Source organism: Haliaeetus albicilla, chromosome 1, assembly GCF_947461875.1.
Source record: "Haliaeetus albicilla chromosome 1, bHalAlb1.1, whole genome shotgun sequence".
In the NCBI taxonomy this organism is placed as follows: Eukaryota; Metazoa; Chordata; class Aves; order Accipitriformes; family Accipitridae; genus Haliaeetus; species Haliaeetus albicilla.
The window spans coordinates 25,738,884-25,751,959 of NC_091483.1; positions in this window are offsets into that span (position 1 = coordinate 25,738,884).

Sequence of the window (13,076 nt, forward strand, 5' to 3'; positions counted from 1 at the left end):
CATTTGCAACATATGTCCCTGGCACCTAAACAATAGACAACATCCAGCTGTTAACTGCATAAACCTCTGCCATAAGGCTGAGTGCTTCATATCCCACCCAGCAGAGGACAGGGTGTGTGCAAGCATCACAGCCGGCAGGGACACAGAAGCAGGCTGTTCACCACTCTCTGGGAAAAGACCTGGAGGAAGAATCTACAGAACAAAGGATCTTAGTTATAATTTATGTTTCTTTTCAGTCCAGCGTAACTCAAATTATAAGAAATTGTGTGAACTATGGCATCAGCTGTTATTTCAATGTTCATCAGTGATGGGACATTATTGCTTAACATGAAATAAGCTAAGCATTCAGAAGCCCTAATACTCTGAGGCTTGTCTTCAGGTTAGGAATACATTGCAGATTCTCTGCCATTTAAAAAAAAAAAACCATGGATTTAAAAACAAAAGACTACATAGTTGTTTATGGGTAATGCACAACTACATCTGGAAAAGTAAATTCCATTTTACAAGGCAATAGTATAGAGCAACACCTGCAAAGGGGCTCAATTTGAACAAGGCCATTTGGACTAAATAATGTAGTCATTTGGACCAAACCTAAGTAAAATACAGACCAAAATTAAAATACAGACCAAAAAGAAGTTTTAACACGTGACCAGCTTTGTGCACCGTGCAATTTACCTGCCTTTGACTACTCCTACAGGACAAAACCTAACATACACTTAAGTCTTTGTAGGACTGCAGCTGAAACTAGTTCTGTAGTATTTTCTTCTCTAGCTTCACCAGACATAAGCTATGACCATAAAATTCAAATGAAAAAAAGTATTTCTTATTACTCTAGTTGTGTACAGAACTGCATGTTTCTTTGAATCTGTCAAGTGAATTTTTAAACATCTCCATAACTTGAGTGCCATACTGTTAACCATGAGATCTGTTTTGAATTTGAAATAAGAAAAGGTGGGGGGAGGGAATAGGACAGGAGGGAGAGATAAATCCTGTATTTTTCTTTATATTTTACAAATTTTATTACTTCAGTCAAAAAATGTGACTGAAGCAATAAAATGTTACTGTTGCTCAGCGTAATGGTATGTGTTTGAAATACAACCCATTTGCTCTTCATTCACTTCATCAGAGTTTTGGCAACCGCTAAAGGCTTCAAGTATGTGTGTAGAATATTCCTTATGCTATCATATCCATATTATTTCTCCACTTACCATTTCTTAATGAGCTATTTTTAACAGTTGCCCACTTATCAATTTTCTATTTATGGCTATGTGCCTTCCTCTGTCTAAAAACATTTAATGAGATTTGTTTATGAAACCCATTTGCAATGCTTTGAATGCTGGCAGCAGCTACAAGAGGGAGATCAGAGACCATAGGTGCAGCTCTTCTTCCAAATCCCCATCCTGACTACAGACTAGTGGTTACTGCCAACTCACATGAAATATGGTCAACTATGCAATCCCAGCAATTATGCAGATGACAGGACACAGCTTGAGTTTGTATCATGACATTGCTCCATTGACCCTCCCTCCAACATTAGGGACACCACCTCCAGGAATTGTGGAAAGCAATGGGAACGCTGAGGAGGTAATATACTCCAAGTTCAGTTGGGTATTTGGGGAGCTCCAAAAGGCAATGTGGCAAGCTGATACTTAGCTACCTTGTTTATCCCTTGTTCTGGCTCCTTCATATTTATCTAGCTGTTTATGGACACCTAAAAGCTCCAAAAGCTGTTTTCTTTGGCTCTGAACTACAGTCTATAAAATACTGCTCAGTAAGGGGATCATGTTTGTGTCCTTTAGTACCTAGCCAGGTGCTCTTCAGAGTTGGCAGCAGTGCCTTTACTGATAGCTTTGACTGCATTTTATGTCTTTTCCTTTACCATTACAATGCAGACTGCTGTTCAGCTATTGCTCCCTCTAAATCATGCATGATTTTGGCTTGCGGTAAAAGTAATTCAAAGACTATTTCCCCCAAGCAGAATGCCATACTTGCTAAAAGCAAATGAACAAAAAAACAGGGAGTACAGAAATTCCCATGTAATTAAAATGAGTTTGGGTTTTTTCCCTAACTTCTTAGTTACCTAAGGGGTGAGAATTATGTTTTGCCAAAGCTTGAAAAACTCTGTTTCTAAAACCAGCAGAACAAGATCAGTACAGGAAACACTGCAGAGTGGTCCTTCAAGAATACATTTGGGCACAACAATCAGTATTGCATTGCAATGTTTCTGGCACATTTTGATTCATAGTGCACCATTCCTGTAAAGGACCAATTGCTGATTTTGATATATTTTCCTTAGAAGAATGGCAATAAGACCAAGACATAGCAATTTCCCAAAGCAAATCCTCTCAGAACAACAGGAGATTAATCTCTGCCACAAAGTTCTGCAAAGGATGAGAAATTTCATTCTGGCCAGTTTCAGTAATTTTTAACGTTAAATTTCCTGCTCACTGACAAAGTTCAGTGATGATCATAGCTCCCCTCCTCCCCCACTTCCATCTTATGTAACTGCACATTTCAATTAGATTGGGTTATGGTGAATGAGTTACTGACATTTTCTTGTATAGTGCTTGTTTCCCCTACTGCTTCATACGAACAGCTCAGTGGGTATCTGTGATATGTGACAGCTGTCAAGAAGGGCCATGTTCCTGGAATGCAGCACAGAATGCCATCCACAGCATAAGGATCATCTCTTCACATAGCCAGGAAGGGTACACAGACCTTGGCTCAGTTCAGACAGGAGAGCTGACACAACAGGTTATCTATTCACCAGAGTCACCTAGGAAAACTTGCATACTATGACAAGGTCTCAGGAGGTCACTCATCCTGTTTCAGAGAAGCATAATAGGACATCAGTGCCTAGGAACCTCTGTAAAGGCATTTTAAATAATTTCCAACAACCTTAGAAGAAAGCATTGAATAGGCTTTTGCAAGAATTGCCTGGTTTTTCTGCAAAGTTTGGCATAAAGCAACTGTGCAGCAGTGGCAACTGAATTATCAACCAATAAAAAGTGAGTAAATTCATGAGGGTGGTGTCTCAGGCCAAACATACAGATACAATAAGCTCTGTTATTGTCCAAGCACAGCAGAAAAGTAGAAACTCTTCCATTTACCTTTCACTACAGTGACAGGAGGCTTTTATTCCCCTGAACAAAACCATCTCATTTCATGTAACTAGCATGGCATTCAGAAGGCACCTCTTGTGGCACTAAGTAAAATCTCTCATTTACATAAATGACAAGTTACATTCAAGAAACAATGACAAGCCTCATAGGAAATGTGGAAAAAAACAATTTCCTCAAAATGTTCACAGTATTTCTTTCCCATAAAATAACCTGTTCCACAAACAGATCTGAACTGCAAAAATAAATCATAAGCAATACTCTAATTTACTGATAATCTCCTTCGAAGTTAAGCATTTTCCTCTCTTCTACCAACACAAAGCAGAACATGGATCACTAAAACCAGTATTTTGGGGAAAGTACACATTGCATGAGAAGACCAGAACATTTGCAGCTATATGGGGGTAGATAAAATTGGCAAAATAGGTAATTTCCATGACATGTGTACATGGGCACTGTCCCTTGCTGACCTTGGCAATATTTCAAAGGGAAGCTTTCAAGGATTAACTGTTCAATCAATCAGATTTTTTGACACATGCCAGCTGGCTCCACAAACGTACTTGCAATCAAATTGCAGGAATAACAATAAAAAAGATTTAATCTATTGTTAGCTCTTGCACCAGAATGCACACAGAAAAGTTGCACGCTTTAGCAATAACAACCTCCGTGTTTTAGAAACTCCTCACCTGCCTCAGTCTGTAGCAAGGGTAGACTGTGAACAGCTCTTGCATAGGTGTTTGGAGGTATGTTCATACATGAAAGTGCCCTTCTGCACCCCAATCTGAGTACCCTGAACCGGAGCTAATGAGAACTGACCCCTTTGCAGCCAGAGAACAAAATCCTTCCCAAATGCATATCTAGCTCCTGTGCTCCCTTCAAGACCCAGGAGAAGGCTACATACATGCAAAAAAACAGAGGCAGAAAGAAGATGCGGCCTGAAAGCAACCCTATGCACAGAACAGGGTCTCTCTTATTCCTATAATAATAACATTGCAACGAGCTCTAATCAGGGCTATATACCTCTGGAGATTGCCGTTGTATGCACAGTCATGCTATAAAAAGACAGTACTGCCCCTAAAGAGCTTAAAACTGAAAGATAACAGCAAACAGGTACAGAGAAGCCAATAACACCCCCAGACCAGTTCCCAAATAATGGCAGTTATCAGATAGATTGAAGTACAAGATAAAGAACATGATCTTCTACCACCTCTTTTTTTAGCAAGTAACAATTTTAGAAGGGGGAGGGGAAGAAATTTACTATCAATTCTGCTCTACAATATTTCCTCAGTAAGAACAGAGCCTGTCAAGACTCAACAAGGTGTGCTTTATTCACACATATAAGTGATGCAATTGATTCCAGGTGATGTTAGCTTAATTCAGGTTAAGCAAATGCATAAGTGCTTTGTTGAGTGACAGCCAAACCCCACGTACTTCATTGCAAAACATTTGAATGGGATCAGGACAAACAATGATAGTCTTCTCATGATCAGAGAATCCCACAGAAAGTCTCACTGAATGCAGTTACTCAGTGGTAACAGCTATTTGGTATCACACTTCAGCTACTTCTAATGCTCCTTCTGCAAAAATAAAAGCAGCTAACAGAGAGCTAGCTTATTTAAGGGGTGGAGGGGAGAGGTTTGGTGGGAAAAAAAAAAAGAGGTAAGAGTAAGGCTGGAATGCTCTGGCCCCAGACTGTTCTCCCTGTCTTAGCCTTCTAGGTCATGGGCCAGCTCAGAGTATGAGCCTGGAAAAATCCTCCTACCTTTCAGTCATACGAGGATATGGAGTTAATCTACCATATATAAAAAAATGTATCAAATACCCTTGTAATAGATACTATTAATATATGCAAATTATACAATTTATTTTCCTTTAAAATATTATTAATCTTCATTCTAGAAGTTTGTATCAAATATCTTGATGAAGATAGATTAGCCAAACTTGATATCTCTGATTTGCTTCCCATTCTACGAAGGCTGCAGTCATAGCCAGCAAGGCCAAGAATCTGGGCAGAAAACTGTTTGACATGACCAGCAAGCAATCATTCACAGCCCATAACTTGTCCTGGATGACAGCTCTGAAGTCACCTTGGACTGCAAAATGACAGGTTTAGTTTAACAGCTTTGCCCCTGTATTTGTAAAAAAAGTCTTGAGGACCCTCCTACAGCTTCTACAGCTATAGCTTTCCCACAGTTTTCTGTGGTGTTTTCCAGAGGTCTGAGTAGAGAAAGTCAGGGTCCTCTGAACAATGCAGCGCCCTCTCCTCTACAGCATTGAGGAGGAGATCATTAGCACAGTCAAACCTTGCAAACCAAAAGAAACTTTTTCACTGCGTTACCTGTATATTTTTATGTCAACTGTTGATATATTCACATTGATTAAATCATTGCAAACACAAAAGGAAGACATGCTGAACTATATATGATTATACTAAATAAGGAATTCTTAAGCTGAAGGTTTGAAGCATGAGTTTGTGGTGTTAGTAGGTGGAAGTGAAGAACCATAAAATAAATCAGGCTAGAAGGGGCCTCTGGAGGTCATCTGGTCCGACCCCCCACTCCAGACATGGCCGGTGAGATAGAATTCATGAAAAGTGAAAGGAAATTCAAATATACACTGATGCCACAACCCTTTGATATCCAAGATTAAATGAGAAATTTACCTCCTTTTTACAGAGTAAATAAAATAACACTCCAGATTTCTTCTTATTAGAGCAATTTTTCATTTATGCTTTACCAGACGTTGCACAGACAAGCAGCAGCAATGTAGTCTTTGCTCCAAACTGCTTAAAGTTTGGACTTAGGGAAAACTTAAGTGAAGTAGTTGAAAAGCTCTGAAGCAGACTTAATTTCTTTTAAAGAGAGAGCAATTAAGAGAGCCAGAATCAGAGTTCAAATGTACATATACATACAAACATACATGTATATGAGGAATAAAGCACTTTTCCTCACCTCCATATATTTTCCAGCTAAATATATTCCAGTAAAAATAGCTACCTATTGTTGAGTGATTTGTTCAAAAACTGTTCTGCATAACTGTATTAAAAAAAATTAATGGGATAAGTTCATTCCTCTTGTAATTTTACTTACTTTCCAGTCTCTACAATCCAGACATTTGAGGAGGGGGAGAAGAAGAAAAAAAAAGGGGGGAGAGAAATCAAGAATATTTCTAGCATACTCTTTGGCAAAAACTCTAGATCAAACTGATAAGCCTGCAGACTGCTGTGTATTCTCCATCACAGTCTTTAAAAAGTGAAACAACCATACTGTACTTCCAAAAATAATATTCAGAAAATAAGACTCAAGATAACAACCCAATATTACAAGACTCCTCATAGTTTAGTCAAAAATGAAAACCCCTGCCTTGTCTTCTCACTGTGCTTTTTTTGTACCTTACCAGGTCTAAAGCCTCTGTTACTGGAGAGTAAAGATTTTCAAATTCTCACTATTATACAAGACAAAACAGTATTTCTTGACGTCAGAGAGCAGCTATCCTCAGATATTCACTAGTGCAAAGAACACTGCAGCAGTATTAGCTGTAGTTCAGCTGAGAATTTCCCTCACTAGGATAAGTAATCCTTTTCTCTAGGAACAGACACCTTCTCCTGTGGCCCTCCTTTGGTTTCCCCAATACATCCTCTTACACATACACCCAACCTTCTGCTTCACCTCCATTACCAGACATCAAACACTGCAAAAGTAATCATTTTGCTCAATCATCATTAGGTTTTTCCTTATATACATGAAGAAAAGGAGGCACAAAAACATGGTTAATCAAATTAACATGCTGTGAGCAAGGAAGGAATAAAAATTCCTTCCTGACCCCAGGCTTTCTTGAAGCTTCCTTCTATGATGGTTTTTACCCTGAAGTTCTTTTGGAAAGAGAATAAACTGAAGAATATCAAAGCATGTTAGTTCAGAAAAAGAAGGAAAGGAGGAAAAAAGCTTGTACCTAAGTCAACAATCCAGCCAGAGCTTGAGTTAAAGCCTAAGAGGTCTGTGTCTCAGCAGCCCTGTGGTTTTAAGGAAGAGCTATAATACCCATTTGCAAAGTGTACCTGATCAGGCTCTGCCGAGATGCCTATGCACAATGACAACTGCTATCCATTGCTCCATTTACTCCAGTGGAAGAGTAGGGGATCTGAAGATTTTAGCAGAGCACGTGGAATACATAGGTGCCAAAATGATATCCCTTGATAGAGCTTTGCTTAGTTCACTTCATTAAAAAAATCTTATGAATCACATTTTAAACACATTAAAGTGACATTAAGCTTGCAAAGTCAAGCATTCAAAGATGCAGGAAAACACCAGTTAAGGTTTTCTGTGCAAATTAAATTAGTCTCATAAGACTTAAGCATTACAAAGCTTATCTCTATTCTAAAGTGCAGTCTTTCATTACTTTATCATTTACTTCTCTCCTCCCCCCTCAAGATCAAATGCTGCCTGCCAAAATTCAAGTGGAAAAACATAGACTGTAAGGTTGCTTCCCCCCCAGTGAAGCAAGATGCAGGACATTTTCCCTTTGTAATGTGAACAAAACAGTATCATTTTCTGTCGGCTCATTCCGAGAAGTACACTGATTTAAGTTTGGCTGAAATCACCCCCCTCCCACCTCTCCTGAATGAAGACACCCATCTGGAAAATCTCAGCCTAAACTATTTAAGCTTTGCGGAGTTAACACAGACCATTAAAAACATGACCTTCTGGCTGAAAGTGTTAAGCAACCTAAAGCATAGGTAGCGTTAGCAGCCCTGTCCATCACACATAAACGCAAACAGAAGAATGAGATTGTAATGTTCTGAAGTTTTTACAGAGTGGGAAGGAGATTCACTGTCAGAGCTGTGCGAGAAATATGTTTAATACCTCTCCCAGCCAATGCAATGGCATCCTTCAGTAACAGGATTAACAATAGATATTTGCACATTTTTCTACAACATGTCTGCTAAAGCAACTTGGCCCTGGCCTTCCAAATCATCTGTCATACCCTCAATTACACTACCCCAGCCCCGGGAAGACATAAAGCATTCCTTTCCTCAATTTATGCTGAGGAAAAGGTTTATAGTGGGGTTTCTCTTCTGCCCATATATGTGGTTTTCATTCACATTGGAAGACTAGCATTGGCAGAAGTTCACTGTCCCATAGATCCTCCTCTTCTCTCTTCTTTACAACCATTTACTATTCAGCTGGCTGTTACTCCACATCAAGTGCTGCTTTGCACTGGAACATACAACTACGGTAGTTATTCCTCCTCTGATCAATAAAAGGAGATTCCTTCTATGCATTCAAAAACCACGCCTAGCTAATTCAGTCACAAGTTACTGAACCAGCTGCAAGAACCACCAGGGAAAAGGACTGTCTCTGTCTTACACAGCATATGTAATTAACGGTTCCTTCTGCCCTCCAGAATTATGAACCTCAATCTCAGTAATAAACATATTATCCAGAAACTTGGTCTTAGGTTAATGTTACTCAGTTAATACATATATAAGATTATCAATACTAATAGGTGGTTTGGGTTTGATGTTGGGTTTTGGTTTGGGGTTTTATTTGTTTGTTTGTTTGTTTAAGAGAGGGAGCACTGCTTCTTTAAAAGAATTGCAGCCAGGTGAATGGTAGGAATGTGAAGGTAATGTTCACTGATCACTGAAACAGGATACATGCACAACATTTATGTCAAGCAACGCCACAGGGAAAAGCCATGTCCTTCCTCCTTCCCACTCTCCCGCTGCAGAACAGGATCAAACCAGCTGAAACTGGCTGTCAGGTATTTGCTCCCCTCAGCTGGGGCACCCTGAAAGCTGCTCTGCACTGCCATTGCACAGGGGAAGGACCATCAGCGGCTGCTAGAGCTCTGCACGGGTGGCATCTGCACGCACAGCTCAGCAGCTACAGGAGCACTGAGAAGCTGCTCATCTAGCACTGCTCTCCCGCTTCCTTGTGCTGGAAAGGAGCTGAACAAATTCAGCAGAGAGCAGGAGTGAGTAATATTAAACTTAAAGCTCACCAGTCTGCATTCCCAGGCTGTGAAGCACACGTCCCTTATCCTGCTCTAATATCCAGATAATTTATAATCATCCCCCACTTCAACATTATGAACAAAGTAAGCAGGTTGATCTAGCTTGGGAACAGCTTTACAACCAAAAGTTCATTTCAAACCACCTCTTGCTTTGGGGCGCTCCCTCCATTTCCATCAGGATGGCTCAAGTTCGTGGCCTAGATGATCTCCTTGACTGCCTGGCTTCTGGGTCTGCGAGCCACATCACCTGCCTTGGGACATCAGCGGAGCCCATGAAATCACGCCCCACCAGGATCAACACCTCTGAACGGCCTCTGTGCTGTTTCATGTAACCACTTCTAGGTGGCCACAAGGTCATTTGGTTGAAGAGGGAAATGTTTGGTCTGCGTTAGCTAAAATTAGTCAGCGGGTGCAAGGTATTCTTTTACTTTGCTGTTAGAAGCTTGAGAGTAGCTGGATGTTCTAAACGGAAAAATTATTAATACAATGAGGAAATATCTTCCTTTCAGCAGTGCTGTGTCCTCCATATGGCACAGTGCTCACAGTTGTCCTAGATAGAGTAGGGTTTTAAACACAGCAGGAGGAAGGCTCTGGTTTTGGACTTCCTTTTTTTTTTTTTTTTTTTTAATTTAATATATTTTAACAAGTTAATGCATTAGGTTTTGTAACTATAGTCCAGATAAAAGCTAGCTGGGAAAAGAGCTCTTAGAAAGAAAACATTAATGATCAACAATTAATGTATTTGCATTTATCTTTTTCTATCAGAAAAAAGGTCAACTTTTTTTTCCTTCCCCAATACTTATTGTTTTTACTTCCTTGCAGAAAGCAATTATATAATAAACTGTATGCAGAAGCGAGGGGAAAAAATGCACTTACCATGTAACAGAAATAAGTAGCAAGCATTTATTTTCTTTGTGGCATGATGACGTCACTTACTTTGCAATCTGCAGCCATCTTAAAATCAGGGTTTCCATAACATAATATGTCATCTCACAGCCCACACAGAGCTTTCCTAGACAGGACACCACACAGGCTGTTGATCTGGAGAGTCACTCTTGGGGCATGCGTGCTCACAAATCCCTGAGCTGGTTTAGGCCACAGCAGCTTTTCTCCCACTGGCCTCCTGATAGAAAGCCTTTGCCTGCAAAACATGCCAGCAGGCCTCTTGGCAAAATGGGACTAATACCCTTATACTCGTGTATATTTGATTATGTGTTGATATAAGCATACCTTTTCACAGATCTTCAACTGTTCACTAGATGTATGATTTTTAAGGACATAAAACAGGCCATTGCAAGCGAAGTTTGACATTTAAAAAAATAATTTCTTGTTATTTTACCCATCACAAAACCAGAACATAGGTGGGCAGACAGGTTTCTGTTCCTGCAGCCCACTTTCTCTTTGAATTATACCTTCTCTTCCTTTTGTGCAGCCAGTTTCCCTCATCCTTGGCGAGTCCTGATCTGTTCACTTTCCTGCTCAGCTGGCTGGGAACATACAGCAAATTCCCACCTATTTCTGTGTGTTCTCTTTGGAGATTTCCTGTTCTTCCTTCAGACGCTGCTGATTTCCTGAGTTCAGTTCCAGTGTGGTCCCATCCAAATGGGAAACACGAAGGGTAAATGATGATTTACAGGAGATATTTAACCCTATTCTGCCAAATATCGAGGGATTACACTAATGATACTGCAGCATCATAGTTGTCAGCAGGGATTGGTAACAATCATGTGGACAGATTCCCTACATTATAACAGACTCAGGACAGATTTTGCACATGCGAAGCAAGGGATGCTTTTGTTTTCACTTACTAAACATGAAGTACAACATTCAGTCCATCTGTAACATGAGAGGTAGTTCATTTCTGCATGAATTTCATTATTCTTTCTTAGAGGTATATTATTTCAATAATTCTGCCCAGGATAATCCTGTACTTGGGATTAGCAGTACTGAAGCTTTGAGAGCCAGAAAACCACTTTATTGCGAGGCCAAGGGATGAAGAAATACAAAAAAACCACAGCTTGACAGACTGACATTTACACTCTGATACATTAGTACACAATGTTGGTTTTGACATAACTTGAAGTCTTGGTGTAACTATGCAACATCAGAAATTAATGACTTCCTATTTCTATACATTCCCCCTTCACTTCAGAAACTGTTTCATTAAACAGAGAGATGCCTGACTTCTCTCTAATTCACCAAACCACACTGACTTAACAAAAAAATCAAATCAAGTCAACCTATTACCTATTCAATCCATTTCAGGAATTTGCACGCTCTAAAGCATATGGCAACTATCCCAAGTAGTGAGAGCTGTGGGGGGAAAAAACTGCATCCCTCAATCTTTCAACATAAACAGAGTATTGTGCCTCAAAGTAAAGGTTGCTCAAAACATTGACAGGATTCCAGCACTACATCAGTAGCACCAGTTTTTAAAGCATGGAAAAATCAAGCCCTGGCACATTAGTCCACCTTTATCAGCCAAGTTGCCTCTATAGCTTTTCTCTTAGCATAAATCTCAACCCCCAAAACACAAAAGTTAAAGGTGCAGCCTTCCTTACAGAATCAACCCATAATTTGGCAAGACTTGGAAAGCCTTAAATTATTAACTCCACATCTGCTTTGATTTGTTGGCATTTTTTAATTCTGATTGAAAAAATGAAAAGCCATAAACTGAATAATAAACATGGACATCAACGATTAATGTTTCTGTTCATTTGCTATGCAAAACAAGAATTCCAGTTTACTACTGTATTTTTAGATATTGCTTGCTCATAAGCAGCCTTGTATCCTCAATCTGTGGGTTTTGAACTTGAAAAAGTTACACTGCAGATTGTGTTTACACTTTGCAGCTGCTCTAGGTATAACATTTTAATGTCATTTCACAGGATATGTTGTATTGATCTTTACATTCTACTAGCAGATTCTGCAAAAAGCAGAAGAGTTGTGATTTTTTAATTTATTTCTTTAGAGAGGAGAAATGTGTTAGGATCTCTCTCTGTGTCAGAGAAGTTTTTGCTTAGGAAAAAAATAAAACAGATGATAACAACTATAAAAGGGGGGACAGAGTGATGATAGAGAAGTGTTGAAGTGCAGCTGCTGCTCTCATTGTCTTTGAGCTTGCTGGAGGGAGCTATAATGGACAGGCAACTTGACGTATGCTCTTAAACACCAGCCTGCAGAAACACAAACCAGTGGGTTCTTGGTTTACATATGTGGGGAGGTGAACTTGCCTTTGCAAGTTTTGCCAAACTGATCTTCAAATATTGTATGTACTGGGGAAGAACTCCAACAGTGCAGATTCCTCAAGAATAAACAATGGGATGAGTGACCACGAGCATTCTTTTTCCACTCTGGGAAAGTATTAAGGGTCCAAAATTAAGCAAATCACTGAAAAGTATAATAGAGATCTACATCTGGATGCTGAAGGCAAACAAATTGAAGTGAGAGCAAAGTCACAATTTTTTTCAATAGAACTGGTAGTGAACCAATGGCACAGTTATCTGTTGGCATCTTTCCACACAGACTAGATAACTTTTTTTTTTAAACTAAAGTCGGCAACCTGAAAAGGTATAGAGCTCAGTATACATACAGCGAAGGGGCAAAAATATAATGACCTATAACAGCTAGGAGCTCAAGAAACTTTGTTTAAATAGTGTCTTCTTAGCCTCCAAGTCTTTGAACAACCTCATCAAGTTCAAAGAACAGAGTAAGAAGAGTTAGGGACATCTGCTCCTCTACAAAACTATAACAGTGCAGTTTACTTCTCTTTTTACTGAAGTGATTTTATCCACTGAACATAAATAGCTCTGGTCCATAGCATCTAGCCATAAACCCAACTCCTTGGGGCATAGAAGCAAGAAAGTCTACTAAAAACTGAGAAGTAACATCTACACCAAAAGAAACACAGGCTAGCCGTCTTCTCTTTAAGAATTTTTTTTC